The 21,260-nt window shown below is 38.7% G+C and overlaps 1 protein-coding gene across 4 annotated transcripts in view; it reads right to left on the bottom strand.

Moving 5' to 3' along the window:
• PCDH19 (protocadherin 19) overlaps window positions 1-21,260 on the bottom strand; it is a 105,056-nt gene that overhangs the window by 48,610 nt on the left and 35,186 nt on the right. The window lies entirely within an intron of this gene.

The raw sequence follows: 21,260 nt of genomic DNA, 5'->3' as shown, positions 1-21,260 counted from the left end.
GAGGGCCCTCAGAAAGCAGTAGCCTATTCCTGCAGACCATGGTGGACTTGATACAAACATTCTGTAGAAGATGGCTGGCTACTGACAATGTAACCACTTAGAGAGAAGAGACAGTATTACTCATAATCGTTACAGAAACTAATTGCTTCCCATTCCCCAGTGGAGACCATTTTATACCCATCAAATTGACTATAAGTTCAAAGGTATTTTTATTAGAAGTAGATAATTAACATGTTAAAATATTTATTCCAAAGATATGGAAATGCAGCAAGGTAATCCCCTACTGTGGATTTAAACTCTGCACTTCTTTTTGTTTTAAGACATTTGCTCAGCATCAGTTACACAGGATGCCTTTCGTTTTATCACAGGTATAAAGGCAAACAAGTATTATGCTCGAAACAGGGTGAAGGGCAGTCCACAGGGGATACCAAAGCCTTTCATGTGAAACGTGAGGTTTGCAAGCAAACCCCTGTCTCAGCTCCTATCATTAAAACACTACTGTCTAATCTGGTTACAGTAGCTGACTGGAGCAAGGGTTTTACAAAAGCAAATGCAGGGTATCTGCCAGATGAAAGAGATGGCAAGACAGCTTTTGAGCAGGAAGAGTCTGGGTAAGTTGAAGGGGGGGGCGGGACAGCGTTAGAAGAGGTAGAGGCCAAGGAAGCATCTATACTGAAATCAGTGTCCTAGAAAACTTGATCTTACACCCAATGTTAAAAGCACAACCCTTGTTGAACCTTTGTATGAACTCCAAATGCCCAAACACATCTCTTCCCCCACCCTGCCATTCAACTAGTCCCACCGTTCTTAGAGGCCTCACTTCAACTGAAAGTACGCGCAAATGGAAATACAATAGCTGTCTAGAGAACAAAATAGCAGATTTTTTTTCAGATGGCTGCCTGTCAGAAGTTGGCTGTCCTTGGCTGTTAGATTTAGTCCTTGCATTCAAAGTTTCAATTTGATAGAGGAGAAAATTATACAGGTTATAGCAGATCCAGCTACTACATGGGCACTAAACAGCCAACTATCAGGGTAAAGGCCTTCGGTAGCTAGAGTAGGTAGAAAATAGGCTCTGAACAGTTGGGAGGAAAATAAGTAGAGAGAATTGGGAAAGAAATTAAAATCTACCAGTGTCCTGTAGTTCCTCACACATGTCTGTGCTCCCTACACAGCTCTTCCTTGAAGACAGACTGTGCAATACCTACTTACAGTGCTGTCATCTAGATATTTGGATACCCTTTAGTGCAAGCACAAGTAAGTTTTGATGATCTTGGAAAAAAAGTTTGAAATAATCAAAATAAGAATGATCAGTGCATTTCTAATTGGTTGATTGGTAAGTGAATGCTGAGATTGTGACAAAAGTAATTGGTGGAGGAGACGGCAAACTTGAATTTGTGTTGAGAATATGACTTTAGTATTTGCTGTAAAAAGTCAATCATCAACCACCTCACTAAGAAACATTTGAGCAAATTCATATTACCAACACAATGGGCAAAATGGCATTGCTTACGTGTTTTTTTATGATATTCAGGGCTATACACAATTTAACAAGAAGTTATCAGCTCCTAAAAATTATGCTGCCTTGTGAAAATAGGGAAATGATTCAGCACCCCATGATTTGCTTCTTTGTTTCACTGTACAATCTTTGTTAAGTTGCTTAATTGTTCTGCACCTCGGTTTTATCCTATGTGAAATACAAACCACAGGAACATGAACTCAAAAGAGAAATTTGACAACATTCATCAAGATTCATAATGAGATTCCACACCAACACTACTTTCTACAGAGCTTGACACTGTAAGTAGAAACAGAAATTTTCTTCATTCCAGGAAAAAAAGAACAAGTGCCTGTACAAACTTAGTGAATCTCTACAAGTAAAGAGGGTATGGGTGGGTGGGGGGGCAGGGGGGGTTACATAGATATAGAAAAGCGCTAGGGAAAAAAAGTAGGAAAATCAGGAGCAACATCCTAAGCTACTATCATGTTAAGAAGAACATATTTTCCAGAAGAAATTTGTGCAGATGAAAGCATCAAATCTGTATGCGTTGTGATGACCTGTCCTCCAGGCACCATGCAAGAACCACAGGTTTGAGCAGAGAAGAATAATCATACAAATGTTATGTCTGCTAATTGTACTAGGTTTCACTCCTGAGGGAATAATTTATCTCACTCACCATGAGGTATCCCACTCAATGAGTTAGTAGTAGAGACAATTGTAGAAGCCCTATTTATAATGACTAAAAATTCTCCCGACCCACTAAGGTTCACAAATTGGCTATCCATTGATAGGTGCAACCAGTATGATATTCCATCAAGGTGGCATAGCATACCATAGGGGTACCACTGAACTATATCATCTTCCTCTACCTTCCTTCTTCTGGAAGCTTAGAGTAAATTTTCCAGTCTTGTGGATCCTGCTTTCCAAATGTGAATGTTCCATTATCCAAACCAGCAGATAGATCATGCTGCATTCTAATAAATTGGATTCTAGAATCATCTTCCTCAGAATGAATGGGGATATTCCAATTTATCCACTGTTTTTTACCTTTACAGTCAGTCTCAATCCCTAAAGTAACTAGGTTGCCATTGAAGGAACAATCTGTGCAGCAGAATCATTCACATGAGAACAGAATCCATGATTCTGGCTTCAGTGCTACAGAACAGTACTTCAGAACATCTGAGTTAACTGGTCATGAAGGCTTATTTTATTATGGGCCTGTATTTCTTAGCATCAAGAATTCTAGCTCACGCTGAGGCTATGCCTGTGCAGGTAAAGCATTTATTGTGCAAGCATGAAGACTGGAGACTGCATGCCCTGAGTACACAGAAAAGCCAAGTGGACATAGCAGCCTGCCTGTAATCTTTTGAGAGGTGAAGACAGGGAATACCAGAACCATGCTAACTAGCCAGACTAGCTGAAACCATTATCCACAGGTTCATTGAGAAGTAGGCCTCAATGTATAAGATGAGAGTAAGTAAGACACCTGACACCAGCCTCAGGCCTACACCTACATGTCAACATAATACACACAAAAAGAAGAAGAAGAAGAAGAAGAAGAAGAAGAAGAAGAAGAAGAAGAAGAAGAAGAAGAAGAAGAAGAAGAAGAAGAAGAAGTAGTAGTAGTAGTAGTAGTAGTAGTAGTAGTAGTAGTAGTAGTAGTAGTAGTTGTAGTAGTAGTAGTTCTGTCTCATACTGGGTCCAGTGTGTACTCAAATCTAATTCTTGTGCACGGAAAGTGTCAATTTTTCCTCATCTGGTGAAGTTAAGAGTGATACATAGAAAACCCTGGGAAAGAAACTATCTTGTCTTAATGAACTAAAACAGCTTGCACATCTCAAATGAGTGTTTCTCAACTCTGAGTGCACATCAGAATCATCTCAGGAACTTTTAAAAAAGTATCATCTACCAAAGATGCGGAGAAAATTGCACTGGAATCCAGACTATTTCTAAAGTGTCTCCAGTAAATCAAAAGTGCCACCATGGGGAAATCCATGTGTCATGAACAAAGAACTAGCTACAGGCTTTGGCCAAATATCTCAAAGCTCAGTTGACCATATGGCAGCACTTCTGTAAGTTTATCAGTGAAGGTGATCTCAATATAGATTAAAGAACCACAGAATGAACAGACATTTCAAGAAATAATAACAGAGCTTTCCTTTCGTGTGTGAATATATTAGCTCCTGGTTAGCCTTACTTAATCAAGATTTGCTTGACATTATTCCAGTCCTATCTCTAAGTATTCTAAATGGCAAATAACATGAAACATTTGAGAGAGAAAATTTTCTCTAAATGTCACATTAATTTCACTAGGAAATGTCCCCATCTCTAATGAGACAGCCAGGTTAACACAGAAACACAGAAAAGAGACAAGAACAACATTTGTTTCTGAAAACGTAATTTTGACATTAAAATGGGTCAAGAGCAAACTTTTATTTCCAGTCTTGATGGGAAATATGTCAGTTTTTAAATCACCCAATAAACCTACAAATTCTTTCTCTAACCAGAAGCCTTTTTCCCTTAGGGATTCACCAAGAGCAGACTTTTTAGATGGGTTGGTCTTGATTTAATAAAGCCTTGGTTTTTCTACAGTGCTTAAAGAATGTATATTTCTGGAGAGCTGAGACATCCAGAGGTTAGGGCTTTTCCCCTTTAAGAACTGAAACAACTTTACTACCTTGACCTTTCTTACTTGTCTCCAAAATGTATCACCAAATTGCCCTCTTTAGAGTATAAAAAGCATAAGTTAACCTTTCCTTTGTTATTTGTGAATACCCATCTAGACCTACAATACTGAGACATGTGGGCTTAAACTGTACCCTCAGTGACCCCAAAGCACTATCTTTGTGGGACTTACAGCTTGAACTTGAAGGGGAACCCTAAGTGTTGCTGCTTGCCAGGACCCTTCCACCATTTTATCTCAGATGCTTTTACTCTAGTGTGTTCTTGGAAACTATAAAATTACATGTCTGAACATAGTCTAGAAATGAGCTAATAAGTTCTGAGTAGAGAGAATGGTGATGTGGTTCTAAAATAGAAATTACATACTCTTCAGTATATAGAATTGTATGCAGTGTTTTGGATTCTGTGGTTTGTTTCTTTTTCGGCTGCTTAGGCACCTTCGTTGTTTGCTACTTTCTATCCTCAGCATCCTTCTGGATATATGAAATTTGAAGTGAGACTTTGGGGTGGGTGATATGTTATATTTCTATGTTAATAAGTCTGGCACATCAGAAGTCAAATACTTCCACTTTGTCAGGCCCTCAAGGTAGCAGAGAATGCCCTACTTTAATTGTCATTTTGTATTACTTTTACAGTTCACTGACTTGTGCCCTAGTCTCTGGAAGAGTGACTGCAGCTCTCTCAGCACCACATTTATCACTAGAAGAGACTTAAACCCTAAGGAGAAAGAAGCCCAATAAATGCAAATATCCAGGACTAGACTCTTTGCCCACTGGCACAAATCCCCAGGCCACTACAACAAGCTATAAAAAGGTTTCAGACCTTGGGATTAAAGCAGAGATTTTCAGACCTAAAGGTTTGTGTTTGAAAAATGAACAATCTTTTAAATTGTACTTTAAAATTCCCACCAAACTGAAGAGCATTACAACTGCAATTCACTCTTTTTAAATGGTTAACTCTTAACTCATCTCCGCGATACAAACTGTGAAACTTCAAGCACCAAATCGGATGCCCAGCAAAGTGACTTTCAATTGCTGCTTATACTCTTACCAGCTAACCTCCAATAATAATAATTGTGTCCACTAATCAATGATGAAAAGGCCCAGAACCTTTTCCAAAAACAGAATACTGTTTTAGACATTCAAAAGACTCTCCTTTCACAAGGTTTTTTTAATTGACAAATGATTTTTCCTGCTTCCTATGCCTAACACATAAAAAATGAAAATGTAAGTTCTGCATAGCAGTAAAGCCAACATGCCTCCAGCTAGAATGCATATTCAAAGACTCATCCAGCCGCACAGCAACAGTTAAACTAGGAATTACTGGCAGCAAAATAAAAGGTACCATCCCAGAGTTCCTACCACTAGAAAGACAACTACTGTCCATATGCTGTAAGTCTGATGTTGTCTGTACACCCAAGCTCCAGTTCTGACACACAAATAAACAAATTTTCAAGCAAGCAGGCATGCACAAGTGCCTGCATGCATGTGTGTGTGCACACACACGGATACACACAGACACACACACACACACAATTACACTATAAAGAACAGTGTATTTCTTAAAATTTAGGAAAAACCTAAATTTTCTACCCATAGTGGTCACTCACTCACAGATGACCTTGGACTGATCATTCCACATAAACAAGACACAACAAAGACTGAGAGAATTTAACCTATCCATCATCAAAGTGAGATTAACCAAAATGTCTAAACAAAGTGATTCTTATAAACTAACTCATTAATTCATCCATTCAATATAGATCAACTAATATGTACCAAGCACTTAGGGTAAGAAACAGCTCATGTCTTCTAGGAGCTCTCAAGCTAATAAATGTATTCCCAGGGACCATCAGTCTAATAAATTGCATAGGGTAACTGGCACATACCTACCTGTATGCATATATTTGTATAAACATCACTGAAATGGAATTTAAGGAATTATATATAAGTACTTTATAGAAGTAAATAGTATATTAACAGCTTGATCATGTGAGTGATTCACATAGAAAAAATGTCCTTTGTACTTGTTACATGTGCATAACACACATCATAAATGTAAGAAACATATGTCTTTTATAAAATAGATTGTAAAATTCTTACAAATTTTAGGACTAGCTCATGATTTTGTTCTTTCAGTACCATCTCTAAAGCCTATATCACCTTCTGACACAGTTTCTTCATTTCCATTTTTTGATGCTTCAGCCCATTGTACAAAATACTATTTGGATAGTCATTCTTGCCCACTGCAGTCATTACAACACTTTTGTTTTCAAAACCTGACATGATTCCTTGTTATAATTAGCATTAACTCTAAGCAAAACCACACTTAGCCATTGAGAATAAGCCCTTTATTTTCTCATTTCTTACTTCTCTCAATTCTAATATATGTCCATCACTGATCCCTTTATATTGCTTATCATATTTTCACACTTATTACATGTTGTACATGCAATTATACATTTTCTCAATGTCTGTGACTATTTCACATGGAACATGTCGATTTCTTTCCCAACTGGGTAGTGGATCTCTTTTGAGGAACCTATGCCATCTTCTACAATCCTGGATAGTTTCAGAAAGTATTTTAACATGCTGTTCTACCTAAGTCTACAGTGACTTTAGATCAATTATTTAGAAAGAATTGCTGTGATGCTTTAAGAATCACCAGAAAAAAAAAAGATGGATCTGGTTAAGAATGAACCTACTCACATGTGAAGGTAGGTGGTCAGTTCTGTTAACCCAAAGTGATCCTATTTTCTTCAGAATGCCCTCACACTGCATACTGTCTTCGTGGCTACAATGTAGTCTCTTATCTTGCCCAACATCAACCTCATAAGTACACACAGACTAAATACTACTGTCATGGAAAAAAGTTGATGTAAGTAAGTGTTTATGTCCATCTAAATCCATCAGTACTTTGAACATGTCCAGCAATGGCAGTCATAATCCTTGACAGTTTTCTAAATTATGGTAGATAAAAATTCTGTGAGAAGAGAAGTATTCATCCATGAAGACTTTAGAGACACCACCTGAAAGTGTGGTACCTACTTTTCTACACATGATAGAGAATGGTAAGATATCACTGAGTTTCAGAACAGGACTGTCAATGGGTAACACGGGCTACTATGTTAACAGCTGAACTGAAAGAGCTTCCTACATGGCATCCTTTCAGGTCATTCAAAGTTTTACTGACACTACCAATGTTGTCAGCCTGCCTTGACATGTCAGAAATGGCCTAGGAAAAACACTATTTGCTTTGAGTTGTATCTCTTGAAGAGCAGCCCTTTTCCAACAAACGTTTCCTTAAGAAGCTTGTAGTTTTCTACAGAAATCTGTACAATTCTAATGAAAAGGTCCTGCTGAAAGATTGAGTTAGATGTGATACTATCAGGCAAGCAAATACAGTCTTCTGAATAAGTTCTTTGGACCTGTCACTAAGTCTTTGATAAGACATAATATACTCTGATACAGGATCTGATACAGAATGCTCTCCGGAGCTTATTGTATGTAAAAAAATAAAATCAATAAGGGCACAGTATGAGTAAATACAGGTTAAGAGTAAAGAAAATGAAGTCATGGAAGGCAAACTATATCATTCCACATAAACAAGACACAACTCAGGATTAAGTAGCTATCAACCACATGTGAGCAAATCCTGGAACCATAGCATCAACCCAAATACGGAGCTACAACACATTAAAGCTATTTTGCAGGCAGGCACTAGCACAGAATGCTTTCATCTCCAAATATCAAAGCTCTTTACAAGCAGGTGCCAACTGTTACCCTTCATCCTCTAAGAGCCAAGAAAACAAACCCACGGGTTAAGTACTACAGCCACTTTAAATACTAACTCAGCTGGAGCAGGCCTTAAGAACAAGGGAGACAAGAAAATCACCAGGAACACTGTTCCTGGCATTACCTCCTACTGAAATGGAAAACAAATATAAGACTCATAACATCAACAGAGAACTAACCACCTCTTTCATACTTGTTTTTACTAAGAGTGACACTGCTTGGCTGCTTCTAATGAAGGAGTGAGTGAGTAGAGTGTGGTCTAGAAGTTAAACAGAGGAAAAAGAAAAACTTGGCACTTGGCACACTGAGTGAAGGCAGTTTCCCAGCTCTAGCTGGAGGACCCAGTCATGTGAGCTAAGGGATCCAGGAATGAGTGATTTCGTTCCCTAGAAACTTGGTGAGCATTTCAACTGTCATTTAGAGGCAATGTCAACCATCTCTAAAACATGAAATAAAACAACTTGGCATAATTTATACAGTGATTTTCAATTTCAGAAGCTATGATTTGATAAAAACTGATATAACATATAACAAGAAATCTATTTGGTCCTCAATACTATATATCCATGTGAGACCTCCCACCAACAGTGACAACCAAGGATCCATAGTATAAGTTACCTTGGATCCAGCTACTGGCTCAGAGAAGGCCCAGCACTTTCAGAATCTGCGGTGGTCCATTCTTTCCCATTAAGTTCTACTTTACCAGTTCCTCCATTCCTGCTACTTAGCAGCTATAGAGCCCTGGCTGCCTGCAGAGTACAATTTCTATTGAGCAAGCCTTGTCAGCTGAAAAGACTTTCAAAATATTTGGAGGGTAAGTGGCAGGTGGCCCTGTGCCTGTGGGCCAAAACAACACCCCCAAATTTGGTTCCAACCCCAATCCCATTATTTAGATTATACACCACTTAAAATGCAGTTGCCTTCACAAGCTTATTTAAAAGTAAAAAAGTAACAGACTTTGGCATATCACTCTTAATCCATTTCCCTTGTACCAGCTCGTTGCTCAAGCTTGTAATATGTGATGCCGGCAAACACACACACACACACACACACACACACACACACACACACACACACACACACAATGGAGCAATCTCCCATCTTAGAATTAGTGAGTGCATTAGCTTCTAATATTGATATTTTCTAATTAGATACAATACAATAGACCATTTTCTTGTTTGTGGCCAATGAGAACCTCCATGGGTCTCTTTTGTTGCAGATACTCTGATGACTGCTATGGCAAAGAAAACAGACTCTCAGCATCCTGGGATGAACGGAGAGAAGCATGTGCGCACACGGCACTCACATGCATTTTCTGTCCCAAACATGTACATAGATTATCTTTGACCTTTTAAGTACTAATTTCAAATTTAATGAGGCACAATAAACATTTCTCAAAACTGGGGCTGCACGGTTGCTTAACATTGGCAACCTCCTAATTATGACAGCAGTTTAAATAAAGAGCACTTAGTTCTATACAAATTATTAGGTACTGAATGAAGGCCACAGTATCCTCCAGTTTCTGGTGACAAAAGAAAGCATCGTAGGAAATCAGTATTAAGGGGAGGAACTTTGTGAGCCACAAGGGCGAAGTAATAAGCAGATTCAAAACTGATGACGGAAATGGTAACTCATTCTCAAGAACCCCCCAACGCGCCTTCCCGACTTTCAACAGACCTCCTTATTTTCTGTATAGCAGAGGAGTGTGTAGGAGGGCATGTTGAAGATAGAGAGATTCAAGGCAAAAGGCTACTCTGATGTGGAATACTGGCAGCCATGCCCAAGAAGGCCATTTATTGCACCTCACAAAATAGCTAATGGTATCAGCAGCTTGATGTTGTCAAAGTATTAGCGATTTGTAATGCAGTTATGGAAAGAAGCAACAGCACAACAATTACTAAGGCACCTTGTGTTTACATGGAACCTTTTATCATAAGATTTCCAGAAGGTTTTAATAGGCTCCTATAGAAAGGGATTATTTCCCCCCACAGCGGAGACACAATAGTCATTCTGCACCAGTAACAGTAAATATAAAGGCTTGCTGGAGAGAGAGGAATTACTAAACCTCACAGAAGCCATGAAGGAGAGGAACTATTTTTAGACAGGCAGAAAACACAGACCCAAGTTGGAAACTAGGGCTGACAGTAGCTACATTTTCTACAGCGCTCATGGCACAGAACTGAAGAATTTTGCTTATCATCCAGCCAGCAAGACTTCTGTGAGGTGCTTAATGACTGTAATAGAGCAGGTGCCTCCTACTAATAGGAATTAGCATTTGACAATGAACACAATGCACAAAAGTTACCGTTCTTTCCCTGAAAGCCTTTTAGCTAACATGAACTAGCTAATCCTCCTGTTACCATTAGAAGCTAAATAAATATTATTGCCCTCAGCTAGAAAGAGGCATCAGGCATCTGCAACTAGAATTTGAGACTGTTCACACCAGGGCCCGTGCTCACACCACCAGGCCACACCTCATTAGGATTCTAGAAAAACGCAATGAAAGGGAAGTAATTAGGACTGGCTGACTGAGTATACTACTTGGGAGAGGAAAAAAAAAGTCCCCAGCCTGCTTAAACAAGACAAGTCCAAGGGCAGTGAACACAACGACTACAGCAATTTCCTCCTGAAGGGAGATTAAGAAATAGGGAGGGGGAACTCCTCAGTTTCCTTCTACCATCAGATTCCCAGCAGGAAAACAAAAGTCAGAAATGTAACACCACACTGTGTCAGACAGCACAGCCCTTCAACCTGGGACATTTATGTCTCCCTTCTTTTGCCCACATCCTACTAGCCTACTCCCTCTCTGCCTCTTCCATGATCTGTTTCTTTAAGTAGATTTAGAGCTCCTTTCCTTTCCTTTCATTCATTCTTAACTAGCACACCCACTCCTCATTCTGGACAGCTCAATATTTGTGTCTACTTGATTCTATTTTGTTTTGTTGGGTGTTTGTTTATTTGTTTAGTTTTTTGAGACATGGTCTCATGTAATCAAGGCTGACTTTAAACTCATTTTCCTCCAGCCTCCCAAGTACCCTGAGGACACATATGTTACACTGTACCTAGGTCTTGTGTCCGCTTAAAACCAGACATTTGGTCTAGGCTTAAATCAGTACAAATAGATGCGGCTGTGGCTGTTATTTCTTTACATGTGCACACACACACACACACACACACACACACACACAGAGAGAGAGAGAGAGAGAGAGAGAGAGAGAGAGAGAGAGAGAGAGCACTTTGTCATGAGGGTTATAATAGTATATACTGTGTTTAGATGTTTAAATTACTTTTCCTTGGTATAACCAGCTACACTTACGGCTAAAGTCACCCTGGAGACAGTTTACACAGATGGTTCTAAGCTTACAAAAGATCATAGAATATTTTTTTTTTACTCCCAGGAAGCTTTTGAAATAAAGGCAGTGAAGATTGTTACTAGATGTTAGGCTTGTTAACATCATGGAATCACTCTAATTCTCAGTTTCCTGAATTACAAATGTATAAACTGGAAAAAGAAAATGTCTGTCCTAACTACCTTGATAGGCTGTTATTAGGGTCAAATGGTATAATGTGTACCGATGCTTTCTAAAACTGTGACTCCACAGACATGTGGTACCTCTTATTGTCAGTTCATAAGCTTGCTTTCCATTGAATATTTATTTATACTTCTAAATTCTCACTGAGCATTGTGAATATTTTTTCTACATTTTCCTGCTGTGCTTTATTGTCTCATTCTTGTACTATTTCTCCTATCAACAAAAGATATGATGAAAAATCTTTCTTTTGTCATAAAGAATTATGGTGTATGCATTTATATGTATATACACACATGCTATATGACATTTTAAAAGCTTTTATAAACTAGTTTTCTTTCTCCCCATTTCCTTGATTGATGGGAAATGTGAGACGCACGAATTTCTGAGTTCATGATCAAGTGGCCAAGTATTGGAAAAGTCAGAGCGAGAGCCCAAGAGCTCCTGCTTCCCACGCAAGGGCTGTGTCCTTGACATTCATAGAGAATAGGAGATAGAAGGCCCGTTGGTGCGTTTACTGCTTTTGTTTTCAGTCTATAGGCCCTTTTGCACTCTATCTTTCACACATTAAAGAAATATATTCTTTAATGCAATATGATTTCATATGTACATACATATGTATATACATAGAGAGTGAGATCTAGATTAAAGAGTGTAGAAATGGCATCAAACTATCAAAAATCATGTGAAAAGCAAGATTTGAGCCGTTTTAAATAAAAGCCTTTATAAACTAGTTTTCTTTCGCCCCATTTCCTTCCTTTGTTATGATTGAACTGTCACAGAATATCTTTTCTTTAAAAAAAATCATCCCAGGGTTAAGTAAAGCACATTAGCATGCATAATTCAGAGCTGTCAGCTGGAAATGAGCCACTGCAAGGCTAGTTTAGTCTGTGGGCAGGAAAACAGGATTAAAGAACTGGACAGCTGCATCAGAGCCCACTCAGGACTAACTATGAGCCCACTCCTTCAGAGCCACAATCTCCAATAGCATAGACGCTGGCAGCAATTCATATTTAAATTAACAAAAATACAATTAACTTTACATTTTCTTTCTTTGGTCATAGTCACTAGGCTTCAAAAGGTCAATGTTACATGAAGCTGGTGGCTACAGTTCTGTTTGTAGACCATTTGTATCTCTACAGAAAGTTCTAGTAACAGCAGTAATGTAGAGGAAAGCTGTTGCTTTGTGACTCAGCATTCTCCAGTAGTGAAATGTGACACGTTTAGTGACCAACAGAAACAGAAAGAATATACTCACTTCTCTCATATTACATAATACCAGGTATTGCTTAACTGTGTACTACCCGCACTGGGCCAGAAAATTTCAAGGCTAGAACTGCATCTTCAGGGCTTGTCCCAGTTACTTGCATGAAGCAGATACTCACAGGCTGGTGTCAGCTGATTAACCATCCTTTGAGATAGGAATATCTCTCTCCTGTCTCTGAGATTGAATCCAGAATGCCAAAATTTATATGCTCTTTCAAGATTGATTGCTTTGTTTCTGAGACTGGTGTATGTTTGAACATTTCTCAAGAATTTTAACAGTCGAGAGGAATGGCTTAAGTCAAAACATAAATTTTATGTATAGTTATCCCTATTTTTCCATCCTTTTCATTTGTTCAAAGTATCATTTATAAACCTAAAAAGGATAATGCCTTTCATTTATTCCCATTAATGGTCAAACAAGTAATTCTAAACACAATGTGATCCTTCAAAGAGGATGCATTACAATTTAATAGAATTTAAAACATCTTTTGGGGTATGGATCTCACTCAATTAGAATAATATTTTGTCAATAAACATTCTGTATTGGTATGCCAACTGATTTTACAGAGCTTTGTAAGTCTTAAGAAGGGAAGAAGGAAAGTATTGCTCTGCCTTTTAAGTTGATGGGAAACATGAGCCTCATGAGCTTCTGAGTCCATGATCAAGTGGCCAAGTGCTGGAAGAGTCAGAGTGAAAGCCCAAGAGCCCCTGCTTCCCACACAAGGGCTGTGTCCTCGACACTTACAGAGAATAGGAGATAGAAGCCCTGTTGGTGGGTTTACTGCTCTTGTTTTCACTCTATAGCCCCTTTTGAAATCTATCTTTCACACATGAAAGAAATCTATTCTTTAATGTACTACGTCTTCAGCTCATGATGGAGCCTTTGGTTGTTTGATTGCCAAATGTGGTCATTTGGAAAGGTTTTAAAATCATCACTGCATCTGTACAATGATATGCTATATACTGGGGACTTTAAAGAACTCCTCTTTGGTCTCAGGACCACCACAAAATTATATATTTTATAAGCATGAAAATTCAGTATGACTTAAGAAACTATCTTATCTCCCTCCTTCCCTCTTTTTTCTCTCTTCCTATATCCCTCACTTTATCCCCTCAACATTTTGAACACACACACACACACACACACACACACACACACACACACACACAAATGTGCTTATGAGGAGGATCTTGCAACCACTCTAAGGCAGCACAATTAGTTATTATAAACCTAGACCTGAGTTCTGAACTCATTTCTTCCAACACTGAGCTCATAGCTCATCTCTTTCCACTTGCCCAGGTCCTCCTGTTATTTCTCCCAAAAAAAAAAAGCCCCAGAAGAATAAAACCTAACACTCAAATTCCTCTCAGCTAAATTTCTCTTGGGGGAAAAAGTGAAATTTAGTGCAAATGATATTTATAAATCACTTTTTGTCAATTTTCTGTCGTTTAAGAAAACTAATTGTGCCTAGGGAAACTGTAGAAAGAGAATATATGATCCACCCAAGGAAACAAACTGTCTTTAGCTTAGTGATTGGGAGATGTGGAATGATAAAGCCCTCTGAAATACAGCCTCATTCTAGCAAATGACTTGCTTGGTTGCCACTTAAATTGCTCATCTATAATTGCTAGAGATAAACTGCAATCAAAATATAGTATCTTCTATTAGTTTTGCCCACTGGGGGTTGGTTGATCATTGGGAAATTATCCAAAAGGTAAATTTTCTCATTTTTACTTCCTCAGTGGAAACTCTCTGGCATTAGATGGCTGAAGGGGCTGGACTGGTGGTAAGCAATGCATGCAGGAAGCCTTTTTCTTTTCAGAATAGAACTGGGCGGGTAACTATGGGGGACTAACAACTAGGCAGGAAAGGAGTCTGTTTTGCCCACTTCCTAATAGCATATATGACTCATCATGTTAGAGCCACACCTTTGTGGTTGGGCCCTCACTCATTCATATTTGATGATCATTCAGATAGAAACAGGCTGCCTTATACAATTTTTAGAAAATCTGCTGGGTAAATTGTGGTGTAAACAAGATTGTATGGGAAGTGTTTAAACTACTTAAGAGAATAAATTAAAGTACTTTAGAAGCAATTTACAAATAATAAATATGTTAATTGCACATCACTCTTATTTATTCATTAAAACAGGTCCAAGGACTTCTACTTGGCAAAGCGTCCTGGCAAGGACTTTGTTAGTCTACTTCTTAATACTCTATGAACTTGAAAGAAACAAAATTGCATTTCCTTTCTATCTATACTTCCAACTGGCCTTCCCCCAAGTTAGTCTCGATTAATCAGATTTGACTGTACTATATAAAATGAAGTACAATGGCAAAGGCACCAACCCAAGTCAAAAGACATAAAAGTCACAGAAGTTCCTATACTGTGTTTAAGATCTTTGTTTGCACAAACTATAGGTATCCACTGGTACAAAAGGACAGATGGAAGCAACCAGAGGGATAGAAGGAAAAGCAAAAAGAGATCAGTCATTCTAAGATCTCACAATTGAAAAGCTTTGCTTCATGCTCTCTGGCTGTCGTCGAATACTGCAGAACAAATGCCAACATGGACAACTGAAATTTTCTATGTAACGTATGGATCCTGTTAAGAGTAGGTACCAGCTCCACGATCAGTGCTAAGGACAGGGACATGCATCCTTTTCCACTCCTGCCCTCAAGGAGCACACTTGATGTCATATGGCTAAAGGTAAACAAAGAGGCAATTACAATGCAATGCTGTGGGTGTTTCTATGGGTGGTGTCTGAGTCTGGCTATACTGCTATAACAAAAGGCCTAAAATCAAATAATCCATGAGGAGCAGAAACCCATGTTTTTCACGGGTTTTGAGTATAGAAAAATCCAAAATCAAGGTACCAGAAAACCACATGTCTGGTGAGAGCTAGTCTTTACTTCCCAAATGGCACCTTCTTGTTGCATCCTCCAAAGAAGATAAATACTGTGTCTTCACATGGTGGAAAGCAGAAAGGCAGGAAGGACTAGCTAATCCTTTAAGCCTTTTTATAAGGACTCTAATCCCACTCTTAAAGGCAGATCTCTCATGACTTTACATCCTAAAAGCCCCATTTGTTAATAATATTGTATTAGGTCATAGGGAGCAGAGGCAACACAAACATTTAATCCCTTACAGTATATAGAGAAGGAAGCAACAGAGTAAAAGCCCTCGCCCCTAGGAAGCATGTGCTGGGAGATCTGCCTTCAGATATGTGCAGTCTATGGGAGGAAGGATAAGTGTTCTTTGCTCTAGCTCAAATTCTTGCTTTTGCCAGTTACGTATCAGTATGGGGGAGAGAGAAAGGCCATAAACCATGCTTAACAACATCAAGCCACTTCTCTACAGTCACACATCCAGCTGGATTTGAGTTGGCTCTTCTCTAAAGCCAAAGTCCTTTGGAGGACACGTTAAATTCTATACTAGTGCCAAAATTGAAAACCCCAGGGTCCGAGGGGGTGGCTAATTAAACCACAGAGACTTACGTTTGAACTGGTAAAGGTTATCTCTGGTGGTCAAATGGTCATGACTTTCATGTCCTTTTTGCAGCATCCACATAAGGATGAGTCCTGAGACAAGTAGACCCTAGCTTGAATAATCTCCTTGAAAACTGACTCCAGCCCCCAAGTCATACATAGAAACAGGGGGAATAAGAGCCCGATCTGGCAGAAGCCTGTAGGTGGGGACCTTCAATTTCCTCAGAAGGTCAGCCAAGCTCTTAGCCCTACTAGTAAAGACAACTGTGACAATGACTTCTTTAGTGGAAAAGAGAGACAGTATTCTCTTTTCTCCTTATATATGGTTTTGGGATACGGATGTCATGGTTGTATTTTTTTTTTCTATGCTTCTCTTGATTTGGTTAGCTCTCTGTCTTTCCTCCAAAAGAAACTCAAGTGCTACTGGGTCACCCTCATGCCTTCCATGTATTGATGGAGCCTTAATCACCCTGTCACCTTCCAGTGAACTGTGTCACATCTACAAACCTCATCGTATATAATGCCCTAAAGCAAAGTCACAAGAAGCAAGATAAATTGTGGCTCACTGACAAACACATCGTCTAGTCAGATGGGTATCTTTGTGCCTTTTCTGCATAAATGGCAGCATCTGGAAGATTCTGAAAAGACTCTTTATGTCCATTATAAGCCTTAGGCTATATATATATTTAATAGAGTCAGTGAACATGATCAAATACTATTATATTCATATATAAAATTAAAACTTTAATGGTGTACAGTTAATATGCACTAACACAAATTTTGGCACCATCTGTTCATGTTCTTTACATCTCTATAAGAAAAACAAGCCAGCATCCAAAGTTTTCTAAGTCATTATTTCCTCCCTTGTCCCAAAAGGATACCAGTGTAAGTCTGACTTGCTTGTTAATCTTACTCTGTTTTGTATAACAGAATGCCTGAGAGAAGGAAATTGTATAAAGAACAGAAATTTATTTCTTTACAATTCTGGAGGCAGAAACATCTGAGAGCAGAATGACCGCATGTGGTTAAGGTTTTCTTGCTGTGCCATAATATGATGGAAGGTATCATATGATGACAGAGAGCCACCAGGGGCAAGTTTGTCCTTCTGTAAGAAAATAATTCTTGTGACAATGAACTCACTCCCACAATAAAGGCATGGATCCACTTACAAGAGCTTTACCCTCCTTTCATGATTTAAGAACTTCTCAAATGTCCCACTTCATAGGACTTCAATGAGGATCAAGTTTCCAGCACATTAATTTTAGCAGGTGTCAAGAATATAGAAGACGGCATAACACCCATCAGTCCTGCCCTCCTAGAACTCTTCTATTCTCGGTGGTGTAAACCTGCTGTTGTTGTTGTTGTTGTTTTAAAGAAATTTTAATAAAGAAGAATAAATCTTCCAATCACCTAAGAGATAAGTTACAAGATATCCAGCCTCTTAGCCCATTTCTTAACCTTGTTGTAACTTCTTTCTAGTCCATTGGTGTTCCACTTAAGTGCAAGCATCCAGAAATTAACATCATCCTCTAGATGCATTCTAATCAGTTAAGACTTCAGAGTGGCTTTCTCCCATAAACACAAATACGTATTTCATTAATGAGGCCTAAGGTTGTATTTGTCTTAGCTGTACCTTCTGATACAGCATATATACATGTTTAAAGAAGCCTTATCAGCTCTACTCTAAATTGGCACCAGAGGCTAACTCCAGAAAAGATCTCCAGACAGGCATGTAGAGACACTGTAGGAAAAGGAGACCAAAACTAACTGATCTCTCAAACAAAAATTCTACAAAAAAAAAAAAAGGTAAATAAACATGTCATCAATAAATAAGCCCTGACATGGTAGACGACTGGAGACTTCCAGACCTTCACTTACAAACAATTAATTACTCCTGCTCACCAAAGTAACTCTACATCACAATAAAGACAGAAATTAGCAAAAATTAATCTTTTGCCTACTTAAAAATAAACTAAAAGAAAAAATGGCAGATAAACTATATTCCATAGACACCCATTTTGTTGGCCTTTATTGAAAGTCAAAACTCTCTATATGCACGTCTTTTGGCTAAGCCTTTTGTTCTTCTTCTATCTCTCCCACTCACCTCTCTGTACTATTAAGAATTCAGTAAATATAGTCAATTATTCTAAAGGTGCCAAAACTCTCATTTCAACTGGTTTCCCAGTTAATGTACCATAGCAGAGAATGAATTGCTATTACAAGGAACTAAAAATAAAAATGTTTCAGAGTCCATAATTGGCTTGTCTTGTTGGACTTTTTAGGGAGCCAAAGTACCAGTTCCAGACTATTAGCCCTTGGTTTGTAGAAGAATAATATATTTCCTCATTAAAATACTTTGCTCTCCACAGTTTAAAAATAAAAAAAAGTTGCATTTTGTCCTGTAATTTTTCATTTTTAGGGGGGTTTTGAAGCTTTAGAGGCACAACGAAAGAACAAGAAAAAACAAATAATCACTCTGCTGTGAAAATCAGCCATTACCTTCATTAACGCTTGCCCTTCTTCTAAGTCTGTTTTCTAGCAGCTCCAAAATTCACCACATCCAAAGGTCTTTTATTTGTTTCAAAAAAAACAGGCTCTGTGTTTGCACAGAGATACATATGTTTAAAATCAAATGCCGGTGATTAGCTGGGTTAGAGGTCTGAGGTATCTATATGCAATTATGGTAACCAGACAACTGAGATCACAAATTCCTAAATCTCCCCTCACAGCCTACTCTGGCTGGATCTTGCTGCTTTGCAATCATAGTATGCAATAGTCTCCCCACTAGGCAATAGCCCAGTGAGCCTAAATGTCCATGAATAAATACTATGAGTTAGCTTTTTATCATACCTAGCATAATTGTAAGCAATTATCTGTGTAGTCATTTTTAACATATCCTGAATTGTACTCTGGATTTTTAAAGGTAACATCTCTTTTGTCCTTAAACAGGCTTAGTAGGGTACAAGAATATGTAGGAGTGACACTAATAAGTGAGAGAACTGAATAAATGAGGCTAACTGAAGGAAATAATCTGTGTAAAGTGATAAAGAACAAAATTAAGATTTACTAAAGACTTACCTAAGGCATCATGCAATTTTCAAGCAAATGGATGGAACTAGAAAAGACCGTCCTGAGTGAGGTAACTCAGACCCAGAAACACACAGATGGTATATATTCACTCATAAGCGGATATTAGCCATATAGTGCAGGATAACCATTCTACAATCCACAGGCCCAAGGGAGGATGCTTGAATCTCACTCAGAAGGGGAAATAGAATAATCTGAAGTAGATGGAGAAAGGGAACTGGGTGTGAAAGGGTGTGAGGATCAGGTGTGGGGAAAAGGGGGGAGGGCCTGGAGAAATAATGAAAATCAGGGGGCGTCATCTCTGGGACAGGGGAAGCTCCGGGAAGTCTATGGGAGTGACTCTAGCTGAGACTCCTAGCAGCAAATGATGAAGCCTGAAGTGGCCACCAACCCACACATAAAGCCTTCGACCCAAAATTTGTCTCACCTACAATATGTGCAGGGATGAAGATGGAGCAGACATTGAGAAATTGGCCAACCAATGACTGGCCCAACACGAGACACACCTCATAGGAGAGAGCCAATCTCTGACACTCCTAATGATACTCTGCTCTGCTTGCAAAATAGCCTTAGCATAACTGTCCTCTGAAAGTGTTGCTAAGACACTCTTTACAAAACTTTACCCTGTCTTTCCCAACATGGCATCTATCGGTAAAACAGAAAGGAGGATTGCCTTTTCCTGTTTACAAGACTCCAATATGGCACTGGAAAGTGCACTGGCTCATTTCTAAGGCATTAACCTGGTGCCCTCTGGTAAAAGCTGTTTAATAAAATTGCCCCTGAACTTGAATTTTATGGGTCAGTCAGACACCATTTTCTGACCTAGAAATCTGAACTTCCAAAGGGGGGCAGGTGAAAGAGGGAAGAAGAGGCGAAGGGAGGCAGAAGGAGTGGGAAAGTATAAAGGGAGGGGATGAATAGGAGGGAGGCAGAGGGAAGGAGAGAGAGAGAGAACACGAACCAAGAATGAGAACTTCCATTCAATGACAGTTCAGTTCATGAACTGCAGATCATGAGATCTGCAAAATCCTAGAAGTTTCAGGTGAGTTGTGTTCAAGTTGATATAGACAAAAGACTCTAGATCAAAGACTAACACTCAAATCCTAATTATATGAGACCTCAGAAAAATCACACAATTTACATATACTTTAGTTTTGCCAAATATAAAACTAGGATACTTGTAGTTTCTGGTCTCTTGGTGTTGTAAGGATCAATTTAGTTAATACATGAGAAAAAAAACAAACATCCATTAAATGACACAGGTACTGAGATAAATGTCTTATGTTCTCTCCATTTGTCATAACCCTTATTATTTTAGGCAAGAAATAGAAAATAATTTTTCAAAAAAAAAAAAAGAAAATAAGTTTTCTATTTAAAAGCATTACCAGAAGTCTCCAATTCCTTTTATGAACAATAGTATCCTCTGAAAGGATGACCTCATTAAGGGAAATGGGTTTCCTTCTTAATCTCTCCCTTCCTCTCGTCTTTGCACTAACAGAAGGAAAACAACTTAATATGCGTAGATGTACAGAGGAGAAACAGACTTTATATTCTACTTGGGGTGGGGAGAACAGAAGAAGACAGATCTTCAGTCTTCACAGATACATTCCGTTTGTTTCTTAGGGAAAAAAAGAGCAAAACCACCATCGAGCAACTTCAGATGATCCCCCAAGGCATTAAATACAAAAGGCCTCCAACAAAATTAAAACTTATAAAGCCTCAGAGGAGCAGAAACCCAGTTGAGAAAAACTCACAAGTTCCTTGTGAGGAAAAAAATGAGAAAAGAAAGCTGATGCCATGGCAAGGCTGCAGACCAACATTCTAGATGAGCCCCAAAACAAAGTAGGCCTGTGATAAAAGTGAAAGCCAGAAGGATGGTCCCTTGAGAGCTCTCACAGGTGACTGAAAGGAAAG

The sequence above is a fragment of the Acomys minous genome (genome assembly GCF_964271855.1).
Source record: "Acomys minous genome assembly, chromosome: 7".
In the NCBI taxonomy this organism is placed as follows: domain Eukaryota; kingdom Metazoa; phylum Chordata; class Mammalia; order Rodentia; family Muridae; genus Acomys; species Acomys minous.
The sequence above is the reverse complement of the archived record's forward strand: the minus strand, read 5'-3'. Positions and strand labels throughout refer to the sequence as shown.